The following is a 25,158-nucleotide window of genomic DNA, read 5'->3' as shown; positions in this document are numbered from 1 at the left end:
CCAGAGCTTTGCCTCCGTCCTCAGCTCTTCCCACACAACAGAAGATAAAACAACACCTCCAGTACTGCAGACAAGGTCACAATTGGTAAATCCATCACCTTTCCATGTAACCCTTACCAACAGTATATAGTTGAATTCCTCTTGAGGGACAAACTCAAACCATGACATCAGACTTGGAAGAGCTGAATATCATCCAAGCCACTTCACATTTTGCTGAAAATCAATTATGTGAATGCTGGACCTTCTGGCATACAAAGAGTTTCATTTCAAGAACTCACATGTACAGCCTGCCCCCTTTTTCATAATCTGCCTTTTTGTGATTTAAAAACATGAAGTACCATTCAGACTGTGTTCTATGATGCTTTCAGGAAAGGAAACTTAGAGAAGCTTATTTGAAATCAGTACTTCTTTTATTTACAAGTAATCACAAATACTTGATAACTGCATGGTAACAGGGTGTTTTTGTTTAACTGCCAAAGTAATATTTTTTTTACAGATTTTGTGTTTTTGTAATAGTGTTAATAGCCATGGAGACACCTTGATCGTAAAGAAACTACTTAACATATTATTTATTTACATTACTGCATGGCTTTGGTTTAATACTGAAAACTTTATCAAATCTAACACATAATAGCGTCATGATCTGCCCTGTGTTTCTCTGGATTTCCACTGTTTGTTCTGTAGTTGCTGGTATTCTTATGCTTATTTAGGTTCATGGTTCATTCTTGTGTTTAGATATTTTTTCCTTCCCTGGAATCCTCTGTGTTATGTGTTTTAGTTTGAATGTCTTTGTAGATCTGTTTCCTCCATATTTATGTTCTTTATTTCATCACATTGTTTACTTATTTCTTGTACTCCTACATTTAGAGTTCTGTTAGATTCCCTCCAGTATTTCCACGTCGCTGCTTATCTGTGTTAATTAGCCTCCATCCTTCAGTTGCTCTGTATTCTCCCTGCTACCAGCTGCTCCATATTCCACATGATTTTAGTTCACTGGGTTTTTCTCCTTGCTTTTTTGTTTATTCTCTCTGGTTTTCGTTGCTCACCACTGGATCCTCCTCTTTGCTTCGTGTCCCTGTTTACTACCGTAGTCCACGTCCTGGTACTGCTTGTTAGTCTACTAGTTTTGATTATTAAAAGACTAGTCAACTCACCATGCGGCTCCCACACTCCTGTTTGCACATTGGTCCTTCAAAACCCCAGCCAACCAGGACAAATAGCTGAACAATTATACAAATGTATTAGTACTACACAAAAACAAAATCATCTTTGTATTATCTGTGTTGAATTATGAACAGAACTGCTTGAATGAAAAGACGAAAGCTCAACATCAAGTGGATCCATGTGAAAAGTCTGGCTGCGTGGGAACATTAGATTGTGAATTGAATACAGACAACAAAATATTAAAGAAGATCAAGATTTAGTTGACTCTAAAAAATATTACTTTATCTCTTTGTCAGAACATTTCCTTTTGTTCTTTTCAGACCGAATAACATGTTGATGGAAAGGTGTAGCTTAAAATAATTACTCTTGACATTTTTATGTGAAAGTGATGAGAAATCTATATTTATTTGTAATTTATTCATAATGGCGCAGAATTTTGACAGTTGTGGGAATAACGTGTGACTGCCAGCGGTGACAGCACCTCCCACTCTGTTGAAGCTGATACTTGTGATGGTTTCAAATGTCTTTATTAGACCAGACAGCAGATATCCGTAATGTGTTACAGCAAATGATCAACAGAGAGGACTGCCTGCTCCTCATTGGCTTCCTGTTATTCTGATCCCAAGACTGTTGGCCTCTGTGCAGCTCCTCTGTACAGAGCTCATTTTAAGGCAGAATATGTAGTGCAGTTGCAGACCTGATGGTATCTCGTCTCTTATATAGCACTTAAGCAGCCATAAGGAAGCATTTGCCCTATGCACTGTGTACATATTCATAGACTGGGACTATTATTATAGTTTTTTGTGTAATTTTTTTCAAATCTTAAGCCTGAACTGCAGAGCAGGCTTCATTGTGTTTTTGATAACTGCCGTCCTTGTATTGCACATTGCTTTAATGAGGTTTGGCTGCTGAGATGGCAAATATAAAGGGAGCATGAGATGGGTGGAAAAGAATTTTAAGGTGCTGAAAGTTTTAATAGAAAAGAGGAGATAAGAAGAATGGAAAGAAAAAACTTAAAAACATAAAAATATTTGTAAAAGATAAATTAACAGCAATGCACATACAGTATCTGCTAAATATTAAATATCTGAGATTAAGAAAGAAACAAACAAAAGGTAGAACAAAATGACAGGTAACACTAAAAAATACATAAAATAGATTTTGTATTTATTTGTAAAATCACTTAGAGAAGTTGGAAATGGTAATGGTAAGTGCATCTCCTTTATGCCCAATAATAATAATTTAGATGCAATATTAGACAATGTACACTACCGGTCAAAAGTTTTAGATACACTTTATCACTTAATGGGTCTTATTATTTTCATGAGTATTTACATTGTAGATTCTCACCAAAGACAACGAAACTATAAATGAACATACATGAAATTATGTAGTAAACCAAACGTGTAATCACTTTAAACATTTTTATATTTTAGATTCTTCAACCCTTGCTTTGATCTCTTGGTATTCTTTCAATGAGCTTCATGAGGTGGTCGCCTAAAATAGTTTACCAAAGAGTCTTGAAAGAACTTCTCAGAGGTGCAATGAGAGACGGCCAAAGGTTTATATTTCAGGCATCACAGCTATGAGTGGCTACGGTAAGGAATCTAAAATAAAAAAATTTAAAGTTATTTTACAATTTTTAATTTGCTTCATAATTCTATATGTGTTCATTCACAGTTTTGATGCCTTCAGTGAGAATCTACATACAATTTAAATAGTCATAAACATTAAGAAAACCCTTAAATGACAGTGTTTCTAAAACTTTTTACTTGTAGTGTTGTAAAGGGTTGGTTTTTGAGCATTGGCACCTTTGTTTTCTTAAATATTTAAGATCAAATGAAGAATTAGGATAGAATACTCTTGGACTAAGTATTAAGCAAATATTGTATACGCATATCAATTATATATATATATATAGATATCTATATCTATATATGTATATCTATACATATATATATATCTATATCTATATATATATAGATATAAATATATATTGATATGGATATATGTTCTAAGAAATTAAATGTCGTGCTTTCATTAGCTGTAAGTGTAAAATTATCACAATTAACAAAAGCAATGCCTTGAAACATCAGTATGTGAATAATTACTCTTTATAATGCGTTTCACCTAGTTAACTGAGTTCCTGAAATAATTTACCTTTTCAATAATATTCTAATTTATTGAGGTGCACTTGTAGAAATGTGAGTTGAATAGGCAATAGTGGGAGATAATTTTGCAAAAAGTAAAATATGTTTGTATTTTTACCAAAACACAGCAAAATGTGGCATATTGGAGCTGAACATTTATTCTTATTTAACAGCTTTAAATCCAACAATGTCACACTTAAAAAAACATCAATATAAAAATATATACAGTGATATATGGTCCCACATTTGAGCATAAAATACAATAAGAGGTATAGTTTGATTTTTGAATAAAGACAATTATTAAAATACAGTCCCTCTTAAATAGGGATAGTGGTCTCATTCACGGCTTAATGAGCTGTTTAATAGATCTTCCATTCTAATGGTAATTAATTTAACTTCTTAGTTCATTAACATAGACTGCATTTCATGTATTTCTCAACTGTGAATAATTTTTTCCATAAAAACTAAGCAACGTAATAAAGACATCATTTTTGCGCCGCTGGCCTAAATCTGCAAAGTTGCCTCCTGAGCAGTGAATAAATTGTGCTTTTCAAGCAATCTCACCAATCATATGATTTTGACAGGTTTTAATTGACCTTTTTCTCACATTCTGTCATTTTAAATCTTGGAGTGCTGAGAGCTGAATATTAAAAAAATGGTTTCTTTCAGGAAGTTCAGTAAAATGTGACAACTTTTGAAGATAGAATTAGTACTTCAGACAAGGTTTATCTTTTTTCTACATTTTCTGTGCTTGAGTGTCAAAAAGAAAGTTTTGGCCCTTCGGTGTTATGATTGTTGTTTTTTTAACTTCACTTTTTATTAGATTCATGAAGATATCTAAGCAGTAATCCTAGAAATCCTCTAAGTCATCAGGTATATCACAAAGCTCACATTAATGGGGAAGAGCTGTAAATATAGTTGCATCATCTCAGCCTAGACACCAGTTTTCTTCTAAATGTGTCTTGATGTTATTCTAGAGGGCAGTCTTGATAAATCTGCTGCAATAATCTGTCTGTGTAATCCTCTTTTCTGTAAACTGGGCCCTTCAACAGCCGGGACAATCATTTTCTAAAGGGATGTTGAAAACAGCGCATTTCAGACTACTACAGTCATTTCCCATTTCACACCCTATTTCATCTTCTCCCATACTGCTCTTTTTCTATTTTGTTCACTTTTTTACAGTAACATATTTACTTTTATAACAAATTATTATTGGATACTGACTTTTACATGAACTCCATTTCAAGTGTCTCCCCGCTTCTTTATTGTCTGGTGAGATTGAAGTGCTGCCAACAACTGTCAACAGAGTTGGAAACGCTGCGTGAGGTGAGTGTTTGGAAGATTATGATTGCTCATAACAATCAGCATGCCTTCAGGCGATGCTGTAGCTTCTGATGCCTCATCAAGTACAGAAGGGTGAGGAAGGCATTGGAAGGCAGATGTATGTTTTATTTTGAAACAATGATAATGATAATGATGATGGGATGGCAATAAACCTGTTTCATGGGTGAGCTTTAAGAGGCTACGATGCAGCCTTTATAAATAGTTTTTATAGCTTTTAGTGTAATTATATGTTAAAATAAAAGCAGTAAAACAGATCCCTTCTGCTGGTGAACTGCTGGGGGATAAATCAGTTTTTCTTAAATTAATATTTCCATTCAAATTGCCATGACACTGTCTAGTTTAAACAGACTATGTATATACACTGCTAAATAAAATAAAGGGAACACTCAAATAACACAACCTAGATCTGAATGAATGAAATATTCATTGAATACTTTGTTCTGTACAAAGTTGAATGTGCTGACAACAAAATCACACAAAAATCATCAATGGAAATCACATTTATTAACCAATGGAGGCCTGGATTTGGAGTCACACACAAAATTAAAGTGGAAAAACACACTACAGGCTAATCCAACTTTGATGTAATGTCCTTAAAACAAGTCAAAAAGAGGCTCAGTATTGTGTGTGGCCTCCACGTGCCTGTATGACCTCCTACAACGCCTGGGCATGCTCCTGATGAGACAGCAGATGGTCTCCTGAGGGATCTCCTCCCAGACCTGGACTAAAGCATCCGCCAACTCCTGGACAGTCCGTGGTGCAAAATGACGTTGGTGGATGGAGTGAGACATGATGTCCCAGATGTGCTTAATTGGATTCAGGTATGGGGAACGGGCGGGCCAGTCCATAGCTTCAATGTCTTCATCTTGCAGGAACTGCTGACACACTCCAGCCACATGAGGTCTAGTATTGTCCTGCATTAGGAGGAACCCAGGGCCAACCGCACCAGCATATATGGTCTCACAAGGGGTCTGAGGATCTCATCTCGGTACCTAATGGCAGTCAGGCTACCTCTGGCGAGCACATGGAGGGCTGCCATTACAGGCCCACTGCCAAACCGGTCATGCTGAAGGATGTTGCAGGCAGCAGATTGCTCTCCACGGTGTCTCCAGACTCTGTCACGTCTGTCACATGTGCTCAGTGTGAACCTGCTTTCATCTGTGAAGAGCACAGGGTGTCAGTGGCGAATTTGCCAATCCTGGTGTTCTCTGCCAAATGCCAAGTGTCCTGCACGGTGTTGGGCTGTGAGCACAACCCCCATTTGTGGACATCGGGCCCTCATACCGTCCTCATGGAGTCGGTTTCTAACCATTTGTGCAGACACATGCACATTTGGGGCCTGCTGGAGGTCATTTTGCAGGGCTCTGGCAGTGCTCCTCCTGTTCCTCCTTGCACAAAGGCGGAGGTAGCGGTCCTGTTGCTGGGTTGTTGCCCTCCAATGGCCTCCTCCCGTCTCCTGGTAGCGCCTCCAGGCTCTGGACACTACGCTGACAGACACAGCAAACCTTCTTGCCAGAGCTCGCATTGATGGGCCATCCTGGATGAGCTGCACTACCTGAGCCACTTGTGTGGGTTGTAGAGTCCATCTCAAGCTACCACGAGTGTGAAAGCACCACCAACATTCAAAAGTGACCAAAACATCAGCCAGAAAGCATAGGTACTGAGAAGTGGTCTGTGGTCTCCACCTGCAGAACCACTCCTTTATTGAGTGTGTCTTACTAATCTCCTAAGATTTCCCCCTGTTGTCTATTCCATTTGCACAACAGCATGTGAAATTGATTATCAATCAGTGTTGCTTCCTAAGTGGACAGTTTGATTTCACAGAAGTTTGATTTACTTGGAGTTATATTGTGTTGTTTAAGTGTTCCCTTTATTTTTTTGAGCAGTGTATTAGCCTATACTAATCCATCTGTAGTTGTCATGTTATGAGGAGTTGAAGGAGCAAAGTGGCAACAGGACATCGGCAGGCGAATGGTGGAATGGATATCTTTAAATAAATGGAAAATTAATTTACAGCCACAAAAACCAGGGAGATGACAAGAGGGACTACAGCAGACACCTTGACAACAAAGGGACAGAAAGCAGGAACGTAAATACAACTGATTTGAAAGGAACTACATGGAAAACAGGTGGGTGCAATTAACAGAAACACAAACAGGTGACAAATCAGAGGTATAAAAAACTTTGCTGATATGCACTTTGTTCGGCAGCAAATATAAATCAACATCCTCTGAAATCTTTATTAGCACAGAGTGGTTTTAATATGACATTTGTCTTGTACAGTTCAACAGAAAAACAATAAAATATTTGAGAAGGAAAAATAAAAAGATGCTATAACCTATTTGCACATTCTTAAACTAAACTAAACCTTAAACAAACTTAAACTAAAGCACCTTTAATTCAGTCTTCTTTTGCAGGAGTCATGTCACATTTCTTCTGCCAGGTGTCATCCTACATTTTTAACAGGAAATATATTTACCCCATCTATCTCAGACTTTCTAGTCTACAGTAGAGGTTGACACAGGAGTGGATTTTCTCTCCTGTCCCATCCCGCTCCCACAGAAAAATGTCTTGTCCCATCCCAATCCCAGGCCAGCATAAAAAATAAAAAAATCCTGTCCCATCCCACTCCTGGTAAATTGACTCCCACTCCCGTCCCGCTCCCATTTAGAACGACTCCCACTCCTGTGCCACTCCCATTTTTGTTTTCTTCATTTAGTCTTTTGGCAATTTCTTTGAAGGACCAGTTAGGTCCCTGTTTTTAGCTGTAGTAAAGGCCAATTAAAGTAAAAAGAATAATAATGAAGAAATAATAAAATATCAAACAAGGAAACAGACCATGTCTATCTTAGCTGAATAAACAAAATGTACATAGTTGTATTTTACTCATTTATTAAGTGATTGTTTCCTTTGAACAATGACATCACTTTTATGTTTCAAGTTGCTGAAATGAAAGAGAAATGCACCTAGCAAGAGAACTGTACTTGGTGAACAAAAGGGCAAGAAGGCATTACCTTCACAATTTAGAAACTGTACCTCAATGGTTCACAGCCCTGGTCCTCAAGGAACCCTTCCCTGCAAGTTTTAGATGTGTGTCTGCTCCAGAACACCTGATTACAATTCTGACATGACCTCCTATACAGGCATCAAGAATGGAGGGTCAAACTGGACAAATTTAATACAATAAAATCATCATTAAATAAATAAATGTTGTGAATGTCCCATAAGTTAAGTAAATGTAACATGAAAGAAATGTAACATTAAATATGCCATTAAATTAATGGTACCATTAATTTATTTAATAAATCGTTAGAAACAATAAATGTACCATTATATCATGAAATGGACTATTATGCAATTAAATGTGCCACTGAATAATTAAGTATAATTTTAAAGTCGACATGACGTAATTAGTGGTACACTTAATATTTAATGATGTATTAAAATAAATTATACAATTAATGGTACATTCAATTTTTTTCTATTTCACAAAGTATTTATTTAATATTTTCCCTTAATGAAGCCTTTCTACTCAGCCCGCGAGGGGACATGGGGAAATGTTTTTCTTTTGCGTCGCAACGCAATATTTTTGCGTTCGCTCGCAAAACGTTTGTGTTCCCACGCAATACTCTTTGCATTATCTCGCAATACTTTGTGGGAGACCCGCTTTTGAGATTTATTGAGTTTATCGTGAAATCTGCCTTAAATAAAAGGATCTTCAATCACACTTAAAGACAGTTATTATCCACAAGCTGTCAAACTGCTGAACTCTGGACAATAATACTGCACGAAACCACATCTGTGACACTTTATTTGCTTATTGCTGCTGCATGATGTGTACTTTTTTTTTTTTTGCACGCCATTAGCGGTTTTGTTTTTATAGTGAGTTGAATGGTTCTTCTTATCTCAAGCATTTAATGGCATTGTTGACTGCGTGTTAACCTACATATGACAAATAAACCATATCAATGCCATATCAGTGCTGTATGTTTTGTGAGCAGTTTGTCAAATGTGCTGCTCTTCCAAAATGTACAGCTTTCTCGTACCCATGTCCCCTCGCGGGCTCCGTACCTTTCAACTCTACTGTGGCAAAGGCTCTTAAATTTTATTCAGCCTTTCATTACTGCAACAACATTATATGATGAAAACAGTGTTCTAGCTTTATGTTCTAAAAGCTATTTATGGGGGCTATATGATGACCTCTAGCATGGGGTTTGCATGTTATCCGTGTCTAACCACAGGTTTTCTCCACAGTCTGATAATATGAATATTAGGTCCATTTGTCACTCTAAATAAGCATTAGGAGTGAGTGTGTATGTGTATCGTTGTTTGTTCTGTGTGTCTCTCTGTTGTCCTGTAAAAGACTAGCAACCTGTCAAGGGTGTACCCCGCCTCACGCCCGCTGGAGAAAGGTAGCAGTCCCCACGACCCTGTGACAATGAGCAGGTATAGTAAATGGATGGATTTTTGTTTTTGGAAGACCTTGTACATAAGAAATAACTATTAAACATTATGTGCGACCAAACACTTTCAAGGAATATCACCTTGAACACACACTGTGAAATATGGTGATGGTAGCATCCTGCTCTGAGGATGCTGTTCTTCAGCAAGAGTTGATGGATAGGTAGAGTAATCCTGGAAGAGAACCTGTTAGAGGCTGCAAAAACGTGAGATTGATGTGGAGGTTCATGTTATAGCAGGACAGCTACCCCAAACAATACAATCAAAGCCACAATGGAGCGGTCTAGATCAAAGCGTATTCATGTGTTAGAATCGGCAATAACCAAATCTAATTCAGAATTGATGTTCACAGATGCTCTACGTCCAATCTGAATGAGCTTGAGATATTTTGAGCAAAGATTTCTGTCTATAGAGGTGCTGATACTGTTTGACAAAGTACTGACTCAGGGAGATTGAATGCAGATGCATATTTTGAAGATTACAGGTCGAAAATCGCAAAATGTAAAAATGTTTAATGTGTAATAGTATGTTTGCAAGCAACTGTATTAAGAAATGTTCCTGTTAATTATCCTGCTAAATTTCTATATATGTCATATATAAGTTGTGTGTGTTTTTTCCCAAATATATCTTGAATGTTTAAGCAATCAGACATGCAACTCTTCTATGTTTTCATTTCAAAAGATGTTTAAAAAACATACAGTCAACAAATTGCAAAAGCAAAAAGTCAGCTTTAGTATGTAGGCTGATGCAAGAACATAAAACTACAGCCAGAAAAAAAAAAAAAATCCCTGGAGGTAAAAAATACAAAACATAAAAAAGCCCAAATTGAGAGGGCTTGAAGACTGCATGAAAAAGTCTAACAGCAAGACCTACAAGCAGAGTACAATAAGAGCAAAGAAAACAAATCAGGTTAAGAACACACCAAATACGCATCAGAGGTTATCAAAACAGAAGGAAAAAAACAGGAGGAAAAAGAGGCAATTACAGGGACAGTAGGAAAAAACAAGATCTGTAATAAACACAGCAGTGGCAAACTGGGAACAAAATGAAGAACTGAGCTTTTTTCTCACATGCACTTCAGTTCTGACACAGCAAGGATTCTCTCTGTCTATTCTCAATGCACTGTAGGAAAAATGTGGTGATTTCCACACTGTATTTCCTGCATAATGTTGTGCCTCCTGCGTACTTTGGACATATGTTCTCCAGCATCCTTTCTCTGGCATTTTCCGCTTTCAGAGCACATTTCTAGCAGTAAACCTCCCTGCTGGGAAGTTACGTGTGTATAAATGAAAATGAGACATGCAAAATTGGTTGCCTATTTGGAATAAGATTTTTACACTTATCTTTTTTGCATTGCCTTTCAGTTGCCTTATATGCGAAGGATGTAGATGATAAACAACATCTAAATTCACTAGAAGAGGGAAACTGCAACTATTACCCCATATTTCTTGTCAAGTAAAGTAACGTTTTGTTTACATTCGCACAAAGCAAAATGTGTTCCTCTGGGAGAACACATGCTCTGAACTGAAAATGACAGCAAGAGAACAAAATGAAAAACACAAGGGAAAGAGTGTGCAGCATTCTGTCTACAGCACACCAAAGATGTTCAGTTTACATTTATATCAGTTTTACATTTATATCAGTGTTTTGTGTTCTTCAATCTATCAGGAATATTTGGAATTCAATGGAAAACAAGAGATGCAAGCAGGAAAAAGCACAAAACAGCAAGTATTGTCCGCTAGCATTCCTGTTAGAGGTGAATCATCCATGTATACACTGCTCTGTTTGCATTCTCCTTTCTAAAGGCTTGAGTGTGGTTCTGTGGAGAAATTACAGTCATCAGCTTGGGTGAAGATAGATTAGTTTCTCCAAAAGCCAACGCTAACTGCACATAAAGACGGTGATTTCTGAAATCTTGAAACAAGTCCAACTTTAAACATTTTATGACAATTCACATAAATAGTACTTTATGAACTTTTGTTATTTACAAACATCGGGACCGCAGCATCGCACGTCCTCCTGCATGCATGTTCAGGTGACGAGAGCTACCCCCACGCGGAATGTGGCTTTCTTGTACAGTTCGACCGGGTCAGCTAACCAGCTGACGACCCCCCCCCCCCCCCCAGCCGCAATGCTAGTACCTGACCGGACAGCTTCGCTTTCCTCAACCCGTCGCCCGGAAACCTTTTCCTCAGCACGGTTCACGTAGGTGGTAGTGTTTGAGCAGAGAAGAATAGTTTGGAATGAAATCATCTAAATATAATTTGTTCCATGACGTTTGATTCTTGTTAGAGTTGAGAGTTGCAGAGTTGCTCCAGCACCAGTGATATGCTGTGACATCCAGGGTCATGTTGGCAGTTAGCTGAGTATTTACAGTTTACTGGGCCACCAAAAAATTAGACATAGAATTATATTTTGAGATTTAAGTGCATAGAGGACAAAATATTGTTTACTGTTGTTGATACTCATGCATACATCAATTTTTAACTATGTGACACAAGTATTACTTTATTATTTGGTCAAAATTAATGCCATCAAATATAAAATGAATGTCTTTTCTAACATAACTCAACAAACACCGGCACAAGAAAATTAAAAAGAGGGAGAAAGCACAGGGACAAAGATAGAAAAGAACTATAGCTAGTTAACTTATAGTCTGTTGAGCTGCATATAAATAACACCTACTCCTCCTAAGTGATGCTATCTGCATATACAGGGGTTGGACAATGAAACTGAAACACCTGTCATTTTAGTGTGGGAGGTTTCATGGCTAAATTGGACCAGCCTGGTAGCCAGTCTTCATTGATTGCACATTGCACCAGTAAGAGCAGAGTGTGAAGGTTCAATTGGCAGGGTAAGAGCACAGTTTTGCTCAAAATATTGAAGTGCACACAACATTATGGGTGACATACCAGAGTTCAAAAGAGGAAAAATTGTTGGTGCACGTCTTGCTGGCGCATCTGTGACCAAGACAGCAAGTCTTTGTGATGTATCAAGAGCCACGGTATCCAGGGTAATGTCAGCATACCACCAAGAAGGATGAACCACATCCAAAAGGGATTAACTGTGGACGCAAGAGGAAGCTGTCTGAAAGGGATGTTTGGGTGCTAACCCGGATTGTATCCAAAAAACATAAAACCACGGCTGCCCACATCACGGCAGAATTAAATGTGCACCTCAACTCTCCTGTTTCCACCAGAACTGTCCGTTGGGAGCTCCACAGGGTCAATATACAGGCTGCTATAGCCAAACCTTTGGTCACTCATGCCAATGCCAAACGTCGGTTTCAATGGTGCAAGGAGCGCAAATCTTGGGCTGTGGACAATGTGAAACATGTATTGTTGTCTGATGAGTCCACCTTTACTGTTTTCCCCACATCCGGAGAGTTACGGTGTGGAGAAGCCCCAAAGAAGCGTACCACCCAGACTGTTGCATGCCCAGAGTGAAGCATGGGGGTGGATCAGTGATGGTTTGAGCTGCCATATCATGGCATTCCCTTGGCCCAATACTTGTGCTAGATGGGCAGGTCACTGCCAAGGACTACCGAACCATTCTTGAGGACCATGTGCATCCAATGGTTCAAACATTGTATTCTGAAGGCGGTGCCGTGTATCAGGATGACAATGCACCAATACACACAGCAAGACTGGTGAAAGATTGGTTTGATGAACTTGAAAGTGAAGTTGAACATCTCCCATGGCCTGCACAGTCACCAGATCTAAATATTATTGAGCCACTTTGGCGTGTTTTGGAGGAGCGAGTCAGGAAACGTTTTCCTCCACCAGTATCACGTAGTGACCTGGCCACTATCCTGCAAGAAGAATGGCTTAAAATCCCTCTGACCACTGTGCAGGACTATATGTCATTCCCAAGACGAGTTGACGCTGTATTGGCCGCAAAAGGAGGCCCTACACCATACTAATAAATTATTGTGGTCTAAAACCAGGTGTCTCAGTTTCATTGTCCAACCCCTGTATATTGGCTTGATTTCAACTGTAATGACCTGAGATTTTAGAGTCCATAAAGCAGCCCACTTTCATTCAGACATCATTTTATCATAGCCATGGCTGTCAGTATACAAAAACAGGAACATACTGTATCTATGGGAAGAAACATGTCCCATCAGAAACGGAATTTGAATTGCTCTGACTGAATTTGTATTTGTATAATTTGAAATTAAATGGATTGGTTTGAAAATGAATTTTACTAAACTGAGACTGAATTTAATGGTTTGAAACTGAATTCATTTGCTTTTGAAGTGTATTTTGTTGTATTAAAAATTCAGTTCGACTACCTTCACTTTCAGGTCTGTAATTCAATTTCAGTTCCAAAATTCAGTTTTTTTGTCACACATCGGGGTCCTTGAGGATAGCCACAGATTAATCAAACACAGATTCATCGATTTACGTTTCACATCAGGTTAAACTTCCTTTATGGCATGTTGAGCTGGAGCAGTGCAGCATACATCAGCTTAGCGGATGTCAATCACCAAGTCAAATGAGCATCAATAAGAAGTGCGTATGCTACCTGTAGCTATTAGCTAAAGATGCCAGATTAGCATAGTGTGCTGCCGGTGTTACGTCGGTCTGAGTTTCTCTTGTCCTTCCCTCAGCTTAACTTCTGTTGCCTAGCAACCGTGTTAGCGTGAAGTGCAGAGCTGTGAAGCCGAACAAATGGAGCCTGAATTGCGCCGCTCAAGGTGGCAGCAGGTTGGAGTAGCTCTGTTACTTTTGATTCTGATTTATTCTTTTTTGGGAACTATGCCTCTTGTGGTGGATACAGTTGAATTTGTTTGGACGACTGTCCACTCCGGTGTCGGATGCTGTGCAGCTTGGAGGATTTTTCTTAATACTTTCTATTTTTGGACATTTGTTATGATGCATTGCCATGGCAATGGGGTTGCTTCTTACAACCGAGAGCAGCTGATTAATATCTCAAAAGCTCAAATAATACTTCAACTACAACCCCAAATCCCTGATGAGTTGAAAAGGAGACGCTGTGGATGCAGAGCAGGAGCTAAGAGAAGAGAGAAAAGGAGGAAGTTCAAACCATCTCTTCTGTCGATTATGATGGGCAGTGTGAGATCATTGGGAAACAAGTTGGATGCACTCCAAGCCCTACAAAGGACCCAGCCAGAGTACCGGGCATGCAGTATTATGTGTTTTACTGAGACATGGCTGCAGGATCATATCCCCAACTCCAGCGTCTCTCTGCCGGGCTTTTTAACCATACGAGCAGACAGAGATTTAAAGAGGAGCGGCAAATGTAAAGGAGGTGGACTGGCAGTACTTGTGAACAACAGATGGTGTAATCCAGGACATGTTACTGTGAAGTGTCATCTCTGCAGTCCAGATATTGAACTGTTGGCACTAAGTTTTCGTCCATATTATTTACCCAGAGAGTTCACCAGTGTTATTTTGGCAACAATTTATGTTCCACCTTCCGCTGTTGCCGTCACTGCATGTGATGCCATCAGCTCAGTTGTTGCTAAGCTACAGACACAAAACCCCAATGCTTTTGTGGCAATTTCTGGTAATTTTAACCATGCTTCACTCTCTGCTACACTTCCAACGTTTCAACAGTTTGTCAGCTGCTCTACCAGAGAAAACAAAACATTGGATTTGTTTTATGCAAATGTCAAGGACTCATACATCTCTACAGCAAGACTTCCTCTAGGCAAATCAGATCACAATCGTGTTTTTCTCTGCTCGAAATATACGTCCCTTGTTCAGAGGCAACCTGTAATAAAGAGGACTGTGAGAAAATGGTCACAGGAAGCTGAAGAAGCTCTGCAAGGTTGCTTTGAGGCTACAGACTGGGAGGCACTGTGCCAGCCACATGGAGAGGACATCAATGCCATGACTGAGTGTGTAACCGACCATATAAACTTCTGTGTGGATAACATCATCCCCACCAGAACTGTGACATGCTTCCCCAATAACAAACCTTGGATCACCAGTGACCTGAAGGACCTGCTTAACAAGAAAAAAAGAGCCTTCAGAGAGGGAGACAGAGAATTATTGAGGATTATACGGAAGCAACTTAAAGTTAAGATAAGAGACAGCAAGGAGGTGTACAAGAAGAAGCTGGAGAGCAAGCTCCAGCAAAACAATATCAGAGATGTGTGGACAGGGATGAAGAAGATCACAGGATTCAAGCAGAAGGATGATCAGACCGATGGAGGTCTGGACAGAGCCAATGAACTGAACATATTCTTCAGTAGGTTCAGACAGAGAATTATTGAGGATTATACGGAAGCAACTTAAAGTTAAGATAAGAGACAGCAAGGAGGTGTACAAGAAGAAGCTGGAGAGCAAGCTCCAGCAAAACAATATCAGAGATGTGTCGACAGGGATGAAGAAGATCACAGGATTCAAGCAGAAGGATGATCAGACCGATGGAGGTCTGGACAGAGCCAATGAACTGAACATATTCTTCAGTAGGTTCAGTTCAAAAACAAGCTTTGCATCCTCCTCTCCTGCTCACAGCCAAACAGACAATCCACCTTCCTTTGACCCACAGGACCCACAGCTGTCCAGTAACACCTCACATTTTGTATCTTCCACCTCAGCCCTAGACCCTTCTGCTTCTACATGTTTGCCTTCAACCATATCAGAAGATGCTGATGCTTCCTTTGCTTCCCCCTTCCAACTGTGTGTCTCAAGAAGTCAAGTGAAGATGCAACTGGAGAGACTGAATCGGAATAAGGCTGCAGGTCCAGATCATGTCAGCCCTAGAGTCCAGAAGGCCTGTGCAGAGCAGCTCTGTGGGATTCTGCAGCACCTCTTCAATCTTAGCCTGGCCCAGAAGAAGGTTCTGGTGTTGTGGAAGACCTCCTGTCTTGTTCCGGTACCAAAGAAAACTCACCCATCAGTCCTCAATGACTATAGACCTGTTGCCCTGACATCTCACATCATGAAGGTCCTAGAGAGACTCCTGTTGGCCCACCTGAGTAAGCAAACAGTAAACCATCAGGACCCCCCTTCAGTTTGCTTATCGCTGTGGAGTTGGAGTTGAAGATGCCATCATACACCTGCTTCAACAAACCCACTGTCATCTGGACAAAGCCAGCAGCACTGTGGGGATCATGTTCTTTGATTTCCCCAGTGCATTTAATACAATCCAACCTGATTTGCTTTGTCAGAAACTCCAGAAGACTCAGGTGGAGGCCTCAACAATCTCCTGGATCAAAGACTACCTGACAAACAGACCACAGTTTGTGAGACTGAAGGCTTGTGAGTCTAAACAGGTAGTCAGCAGCACAGGAGCACCACAGGGGACTGTACTCTCACCCTTCCTTTTCACTCTTCCAGTACAAGACAGACTCCTGTCATCTGCAGAAATACTCAGATGATTCTGCAGTCATGGGGTGGATCAGAGATGGACAAGAAGCTGAGTACAGGAAGGTGGTGGACCGCTTTGTGGCATGGTGTGGAAACAATCATCTCATTTTGAACGTGACTAAAACAAAGGAGATGATTGTAGATTTTAAGAGAAACAGGAATAAGTCAAAAACTATTTATATCATGGTAGAAGAAGTGGAGGTGGTGGAGGAGTATAAATACCTTGGTGTTCACCTGGACAACAGACTAAAGTGGAGATGCAACTGTGAAGCCATCTACAAGAAGGGACAGAGCAGACTGTACTTCTTGAGGAAGCTTAGGTCCTTTGGTGTTTGCAGCAAGATGCTGCATATCTTCTATAAGTCTGTTGTGGAGAGTGTGATCTCTTCTACCATCATCTGCTGGGGAAGCAGCATCAGAGGCAGGGACTTAAAAAAGCTCAACAAGCTGATAAAAAATGATGGTTCTGTTCTGGGGACTCCTCTGGAACCTCTGGAGATCATTGTGCAAAGACAGATTCTTCATAAAACGAAGAACATTATGGAGAACCCTGAGCATCCTCTTCATGAGACTGTCCTACAACAACAGAGTGTCTTCAGTCAGAGGCTTCTTCAGATCTGCTGTAAGACGGAGCGCTACAGGAGATCCTTCCTGCCCACAGCCATCAGCATCTACAACGGCTCTTTGAGGAAACCCTCATAATGAGCTACAACAACATTTAATTTCCCTTTGGGATTAATAAAGTATTTTTGAATTGAATTGAATTGAAGGTTAATAACGCTGTTTCTACTGTGAATAACTACACGGTTTTTATTTAACCTTTTACATATCGCTGGTGACTTATAATGCTGTTTTGTTTTAAAATGTTATTGTTTTATGATCTTGTTCATTATTCAGCCATTTAAAATGTTGAAAATATGTTTTGTGTTCATAGATATAAAAATCTAACACTAGATAAAATACATTGATGCCAAATACCATTTGTTTAATTTATTTGTAAAGCTTTCAACAACTTAAACACTAACATATTAACTTTAGGAACAAAGATTAAATCAGTTTATTTGCTGAGCATAACAATAATAATTATTATTATTATATGCTATAAACCAAACATTAATATTAGATTTCATCTGACTGAATTATATCTGTTTAACTTCCACCCATTGGGGAAACCCAGCGAGATTTTGAAAACAATGTGGCGGGAGTCAGCTGTTCTCTCGGGGTTTAGCGCACCTCAACCATCTGGTCAGCTGAAAGCTGGTGAGGCGAGCCGGCTGCTGGGGCAGCGGACGAATACATCGGAGCATTTGAGTAATTAAGCGATATCTTAATAAACTGATCAGATATTTTAGGTTTACACAACTACATTCTCGTCTAAAAACATTGTAAAAGTTCAGTTGTTTCACAGAATATCCAATTTTATTTTTAGCTTTTTTCTGTCCTCCAGCCTTTCCTACTTACGTTTGAACAATCTACTTCGACCCGCAATGAATCATGGGATGGGGTGGGACACGGAGGATACACCGGACCCATCCATCAAATCTGGGGAAAAGAAGAACGCATTTATTGGAACCTTGGAGATTGGACAGGCTTCAAGGACCCGGATGTGTGACACAAAAAACTGAATTTCAGACCTGAAAGTGAAAGTAATTAAACTGAATTTTCAATGCAAAGCAAAGCAATTTTCAAAGCAAACAAATTCAGTTTTAAACCATTATATTCAGTTTCAGTTTAGTGAAATTCATTTTCAAACCAATGCATTTAATTTCAAATTACACAAATACAGATTCAGTCAGAGCAATTCAACTTCAGTTTCTGATGGCACAAGTTTCTTCCCATAATAACCTAGTACTATGCAGTTCTTCACCCAGCCCCCTGCCTTACCAGAGGAGAGCGATGTTTAGTTATTTCTGCTGTGGTTAAAGTGATTAAGTTATTGGAAAGTGTATAAAATTAAATACACAAACATAAGTTGATGTTAAAAATAGCTTTTTGCAAATAACAACCTAACCTCACTGCACGTCAGTGTCAAGGATCAATGATCATCAAGTCTCTGCTTGCATTTAGTTCTAACTAAATAAATTCTGTTTTTATTGTAGAAGCTAATTGGTTAATTTATTTCTCAATTAATGTGTATGTACTTTTAACCTAAACTTAACTTGAATTTATTTTTTTTTAATGATATTGATTTACTAAGCATATATCTTGCAAAGCCCTTTGGTCAGCTTGTTTTTAAATGTGCTAAATAAAGTTTGATCTTTCCCTTGAATCTTCCTAACTTTCCCACAGACTGCCGCTTCAAAACAAATCTAAACTGTATTGTTAATATGTTGTTAAATTGTTCCCTTCATAACTTCAAAATGTTCTAGTCTTATTGCTTTCTCATCAGAAATCTCTCATTTTGTCCTTTTAGCCTCGCTTTCTGTAATGTTGTAAGGACCTTTCATCATTCTGTCACAGCAGTGCTCTCAGGGCACTCTGCCGGCAACCCCTGACCTTCTTAGTGTTGGTTTCTTGTAATGATGGTGATCTACTGTCAGGAGGGAAGTTCATTTTGCTCTGAGCTTCACTACAATTCATCAACCAAAGGTCTACACTGTTAATGAAAATAGATCACTGGAAAGATGTATACAATATAGCAGGCTATCAGATCATGCAGTGTTTTGTTTAAAGATGATTATCAGAATATTACTGTAGATTTTAACGCACATTTTTTTATGAATTATTCAGTCTTTCTTTCTTCCTAAGAAAGGAATGAAAAACATTCAAAACATGAACAAAAACACGGACATTACCTGAAAAAGCAAGCCACACAATAAAAGTAGAAAATAGAACAAATCCACTTGCTTCAGTCATGTACAAACAGGTTTAGTCTACAAATCATTTACCACACATCTGATTTCCCCGTAGGCTGGTGCCCACGGGATCCACAGTCTCCATGTCTGTTGGGTCATGCTTTTCTTTCTTTTCCTCAAAAACATTCTTGGATTTGAATACCAGTGTTTTTAGTCTTAAAATGTAGAACACATCCTTCCACCTGAAATACACAATCACTTTGAAACGAATAAACAGCTCATGAAGTATTTTTACATGATCAGTTTTGCCCTATACATTTCTATATGACAAAATCTGACATGGCGTTTGATTTCTTGTACAATCATCTGTTCTATTTTGTGTGTTGTATGGCACTAGTGACCTTTATTAAGTTACCAGACAGGTAATGGGCAAACAGAGAAGCTGAGATGACAAGCAGCAAAGGTCTCAAGGTCAGGAATCAAACCCAGGACGGCTGCATTGAAGACTTTCTTTGCTAGTTAGCCACAATTTCTTCTAGGTTGAACCCAGCATTTTAAAATAATCCTCTTCTTAAAGCCATAGTAGTCACCATTTACTAATTTTATATTTCGTATGACTAGGCTAATCCAAGTTGATGTTGCCTTTGAACTAAAATAAAATGACCTAATCCTGAAAAGCATATCGTTGAGGTTCAGTGCGCAACCCATGTACAAAGACCTAAGTCCTCTGCGCAGACTCTCGATTTCCGGCCCGCTGACGTTTTCTGCACTCCACTCCCTTAACCCGCTCTTTCCAAATCATGTCCTGTCTCAATAGTGTCAAAAAAATTACACTGAAAAATAAAGGTCGCTAGAGCCTAAATATATTTTTTTAAATCCTTCATTATAGTGCTAAAGTAGTCAAATATTTAAATGTGTTTCTACTCTGTTGTATCAAAAACAAATGGAATAAAACTGATATTTAGATCTAATTTGCATATATGCTTTATATTAAATTTATGCAGAAAAGTTATGACCTTCTTTGATATGGAGTTTAGACAAATATTCAACTAGGAAATCTCACCTCTACTTCCAGCTCAGTCTAATTCAATTCAATTCAGTTTATTTATATAGCGCCAATTCACAACACATGTTGTCTCAAGGCACTTCACAACAGTCAGGTACATACATTCTAATCAATACTAACAATTGAACAGTGCAGTCGGAGTTAGCTTTTTATTCAAATTGGATAAAAAGTTTTTCTATCTAAGGAAACCCAGCAGATTGCATCCAGTCAGTGACTTGCAGCATTCCCTCCTCCCGGATGAGCATGTAGAGACAGTGGACAGTCACTGGCATTGACTTTGCAGCAATCCCTCATACTGAGCATGCATGTAGCGATAGTGGAGAGGAAAAACTCCCTTTTAACAGGAAGAAACCTCCAGCAGAACCAGGTTCAGTGTGAGCGGCCATCTGCCACGACCGACTGGGGGTTTGAGAGAACAGAGCAGAGACACAAAAAGAACACAGAAGCACTGATCCAGGAGTACTTTCTATGGGAAGGAAAAGTAAATGTTAATAGATGTAGCTCCTTTAGTCGTTTCACCTAGAAAGAAAGAACAGATAAACTCTGAACCAGTTTTCAAGGTTAGAGTCGGAAAGAGAGCACATAGAGTTTGTTACAGTTAAGCTCAGTCAATCGCCATGTCTAGGAGAAAGAAAGGGTTAAACACTAAAAGACAGGGCTATGTGGATCATCGGTAGAGGGTGAGCATTAAGTTGTTGCCAGCAGAAGCTCGGATGATTCCCCTCTCCAGAAAGGTGTCACAGGTAGACACAGAGCCAGGCCAGATGTAGCTTCTAGGAAGAGAATAGAGAGAACAAGGTTAAATGCTGAAATAACAGCAAACAATGAAAATTGGAGAGTAGTGTGAGGATGTAGCGAAGAGGGTGAAAGTGGTCATTATGTCTACCAGCAGCCAAAGCCTATAGCAGCATAACCACACAGATAGTTTCAGTTCAGATTATTTAGTTAAACGGCGCTTATTTAAAACGATGTCGTCTCAAGGCACCTCACAAAGGGTCCCACTGATGGTCATTGTTATACTAAAAACCACAAGGATCGGGATACCTCTCTCTGTCAGACTGATCACAACCATCGGAAAAGAGAAGGGGTCACACAGGTAGCAGAAATGGAGGGTGTGTTTGCACCTCAACCATAACTGAGGCGGTTTAGGCTAAACCCTTCCTCCAACCAACAGGGATGGAGGAAGGCTCGCTCCCAGATAAACTAAGCCACTCTAACTATAAGCTTTATGAAAAAGGAAAGTTTTAAGCCTATCCTTAAAAGTAGACAGGTGGCTGCCTCACGGACTAAAGCTGGGAGCTGGTTCCACAGGAGAGGAGCCTGATAACTAAAGGATCTGCCTCCCATTCTACTTCTAGAGAATCTAGGAACCACCAATAAACCTGCAGTCTGAGAACAAAGTGCTCTGTTAGGAACATATGGAAACATCAGATCTCTGATGTATGATGGAGCTAGATCATTAAGGGCTTTATATGTGAGGAGGAGAATTTTAAATTCTATTCTGGATTTAACAGGGAGCCAATGAAGGGAAGCTAAAATAGGAGAAATATGATCTCTCTTTTTAATTTTCATCAGAACTCTTGCTGCAGCATTTTGAATTGAATCAGGATTTATGGATAAGTAAAGCTGAGTATCATCAGCGTAACAGTGAAAATTTATCCGATGCTGCCTGATAATTTGACTTATTGGAAGCATATATATAGTAAAGAGAATTGGCCCATGTACTGAACCCTGTGGTACTCCACAATTAACCCTGGAGTTTAAAGATGATTTATCATTTACATGAACAAACTGGAATCTTTCAGACAGATAAGATTTAAACCAGCCTAGCGCTGTTCCCCTGATCCCTACAGCATATTCCAGCCTTTTTAAGAGATTACTATGGTCGACTGTATCAAATGTAGCACTGAGATCTAACAGAACCAGTACAGACACAAGTCCATTATCTGAGGCCATAAGAATATCATTAGTGACTTTCAGCAGAGCTGTTTCAGTGCTATGATGAGCTCCTGAAACCTGACTGAGACTCTTCAAACAGGTCATTGCTGTGTAAATGCTCACACATTTGATTACCAACTATTTTCTCAAGAATTTTAGATAAGAATGGAAGATTGGATATAGGTCTGTCATTTTTCAAGTCATCTCGATCAAGCGAAGGTTTCTTAAGTAAAGGTTTAATTACAGCTAACTTAAAAGCCTGTGGTACATATCCATTTACAAAAGATAGATTAATCATATCTAAAATGGGGCTGGTAATTCAGAGGGAACACTTCCTTAAATAATTTGGTTGGGATTGGGTCTAACATACAAGTTGAAGGTTTAGATGAAGCTAATATTTCTGATAACTCAGGAAGCTTCACAGGATCAAAACAGTCCAAACACAAATCAGGTTCTGCAGTTATTTCCAATGTTGTCTCACTTGCTGAGGATGAAGTAATCATCTTCGGGAGTATGTCAAAGATTTTCTTTTTAATAGAATCAGTTTTATTTAAGAAGAATCCCATAAAGTCATGGCTGCTAAGAGCTAAGAGAATGGATGGCTCAACAGAGCTATGACTCTGTATATGTTTAGCAACTGTACTAAAGAGAAACCTAGGATTATTCTTGTTCTCTTCTATTAATGATGAGAAATAAGCTGTTCTAGCTTGGTGAAGTGTCTTTTTATACAACAGTAAGCTATTTTTCCAGATTAAGTAGGAATCCTCTAGGTGTGTAGAGCGCCATTTTCTCTCCAATTTTCTAACATTGTGCTTTAAAGTATGCAGCTCTGAATTAAACCACGGAGCTAGCCTCCTATGAATGATTACCTTCTTTTTCAAGGGGGCTGCATTGTCTAATGCATCACGCAATGATGAAGAAACACTATGAACAAAAGAATCAATTTGTGAAGGGGCAGAAACAGAATTATTGCCCTCCATTGTGCTTTTCAGTGATAATGAGGAAATTAAAAGTGGAACAGATTCTTTAAAGGTTGTTACAGCATCGCCTGATAATGATCTACTATAATAAAATTTTCTTTCAGGTGTGGAGTACTCGGTTAAATTACACTCAAATGTTATTAAGAAATGGTCAGACAGGACAAGGTTATGAGAGAATATTGTTATGTCTTTACACTCAATGCCATATGTCAGCACAAGGTCCAGAGAATGAAGACAATGGTGAGTAGGTTTGTTAATGTTTTGAGCAAAGCCAATTGAGTCTAAGATAGCATTAAAGGCTATATTTAGGCTATCACTTTCAGCGTCAACATGAATGTTAAAATCCCCCACTATAATAACTTTATCTGTATTTAACACTAAATCAGATAAAAGGTCTGAAAACTGATCTAAAAATTGAGAGTAAGGGCCTGGTGGACGGTACAAAACAACAAACAGAAGTGGTTTTAGTGCTTTGCAATTTGGATGAGGAAAACTAAGGATTAAATATTCAAAAGAGTTGTAGCTATTGATTGGTCTGGGACTAATCAATAAATCCAACTGAAAGATTGTTGATATTCCTCCTCCTCGCCCAGTAATTCGAGGAATGTGAAAATTTAAATAATTAGTAGGAGTTGACTCATTTATAGCAACATAATCCTCTTGCTGCAGCCAGGTTTCTGTGAGGCAAAGTAAATCAATCTGATTGTCACAAATCAGGTCACTAACTAGCAATGTCTTTGAAGAGAGAGATCTTATTGTCACAGTCTTTTGTTCAACCTGCCTGTGACTAACGTTCTCTCACCCTAAGAGGCGCTGGAGCTGCAGACCGGAGTGTTGACAGGTGTACGTCGTTGCTTCATCAGCTGGAGGACTATATGAGGGTGGTTCGCTGGCTTTTCTACGCCTGAGTGTTTGCCTACCGCTGTTCACGCCAAGCTGGGGTTTCCTCCTGAACCCACCTCCTGTCAAGACTGGAATCTGCTGCTGCCCTTGCGAGTCCTCCAGCTGGAGGCGCAACCTGTCCACCACTTTGTTACCTGGAACATCAGATCGCTCCAATCGTTTCCGTGCAGGCACTACCACAGCTTGAACCGGTTTCTCCCCCTGGCGGATCGATCGCCTTCCGGAAAATGAGCATAGGTCTTTGTTTGAATATTCCAATCTGTTCCTCCGCTCACCTCTGTTCTTCTTTTGCAGTCTGTCTCCTGATTGCTGTGCCCACGTTGTTCCTGAGTCGAAAAGAAATAAAAAGAAAAACTTAATTTACTCTTCTCTGTCCGAGTGTCCTCTGCATGTGGGTCATGTCGGCCTTAAAAACTATGACACTTATGTTCAGTAGGACACCTTTAATTGTTTTATTTTTCTTTTCGGTCTGAGTTGTGTTTATTTTTATGAGATTTTCCTGATTTCCTCCTTTTAGATGATTTTTTAAATTTTGGTCGTGGGCGAGACACTGTCTTAATAGGGTAATGGCTGGGTAGCAGTACAGAAGCTGCAGAGAGGAGTATTAAACTACGACCATGCTTCCTGGTCTGAACCTTGGGTTGTCAGAGTTTTGGAGAACTAATAAATTTGGCCAGATTCCTAGAAAGAAGAGTTGCTCCATCCAAAGTGGGATGGATGCCGTCTCTCCGGATCAGTCCAGGTTTTCCCCAAAATGTTCGCCAATTATCAATGTAACCCACATCGTTTTCTGGACACCACCTAGACAGCCAGCGGTTGAATGACAGCATGCGGCTAAACATGTCGTACCTGGTCAGACAGGGGAGGGGACCAGAGAAAATTACGGAGTCCGACATTGTTTTGGCAAACTTACACACCGAAGCAACACTAACTTTGGTGACCTCCGATTGACGTAACCGGGTGTCATTACTGCCAGCGTGAATAACAATCTTACTGTATTTACGCTTATCCTTA

The 25,158-nt window shown here is 39.3% G+C and overlaps 1 protein-coding gene across 1 annotated transcript in view; it reads left to right on the top strand.

Annotated features, from left to right (window-relative positions):
• Positions 1-25,158, top strand: part of sema6e (sema domain, transmembrane domain (TM), and cytoplasmic domain, (semaphorin) 6E) — a 260,656-nt gene that overhangs the window by 1,161 nt on the left and 234,337 nt on the right. Inside the window, exons 2-4 of the mRNA XM_047360694.1 lie at positions 4,562-4,640; positions 6,675-6,787; positions 9,022-9,104. The gene's annotated coding sequence lies outside the window, so the exon portion shown is untranslated. The remainder of the gene's footprint in view (positions 1-4,561; positions 4,641-6,674; positions 6,788-9,021; positions 9,105-25,158) is intronic.

This window comes from Girardinichthys multiradiatus, chromosome 3 (assembly GCF_021462225.1).
Source record: "Girardinichthys multiradiatus isolate DD_20200921_A chromosome 3, DD_fGirMul_XY1, whole genome shotgun sequence".
Taxonomy (NCBI): domain Eukaryota; kingdom Metazoa; phylum Chordata; class Actinopteri; order Cyprinodontiformes; family Goodeidae; genus Girardinichthys; species Girardinichthys multiradiatus.
The sequence above is the reverse complement of the archived record's forward strand: the minus strand, read 5'-3'. Positions and strand labels throughout refer to the sequence as shown.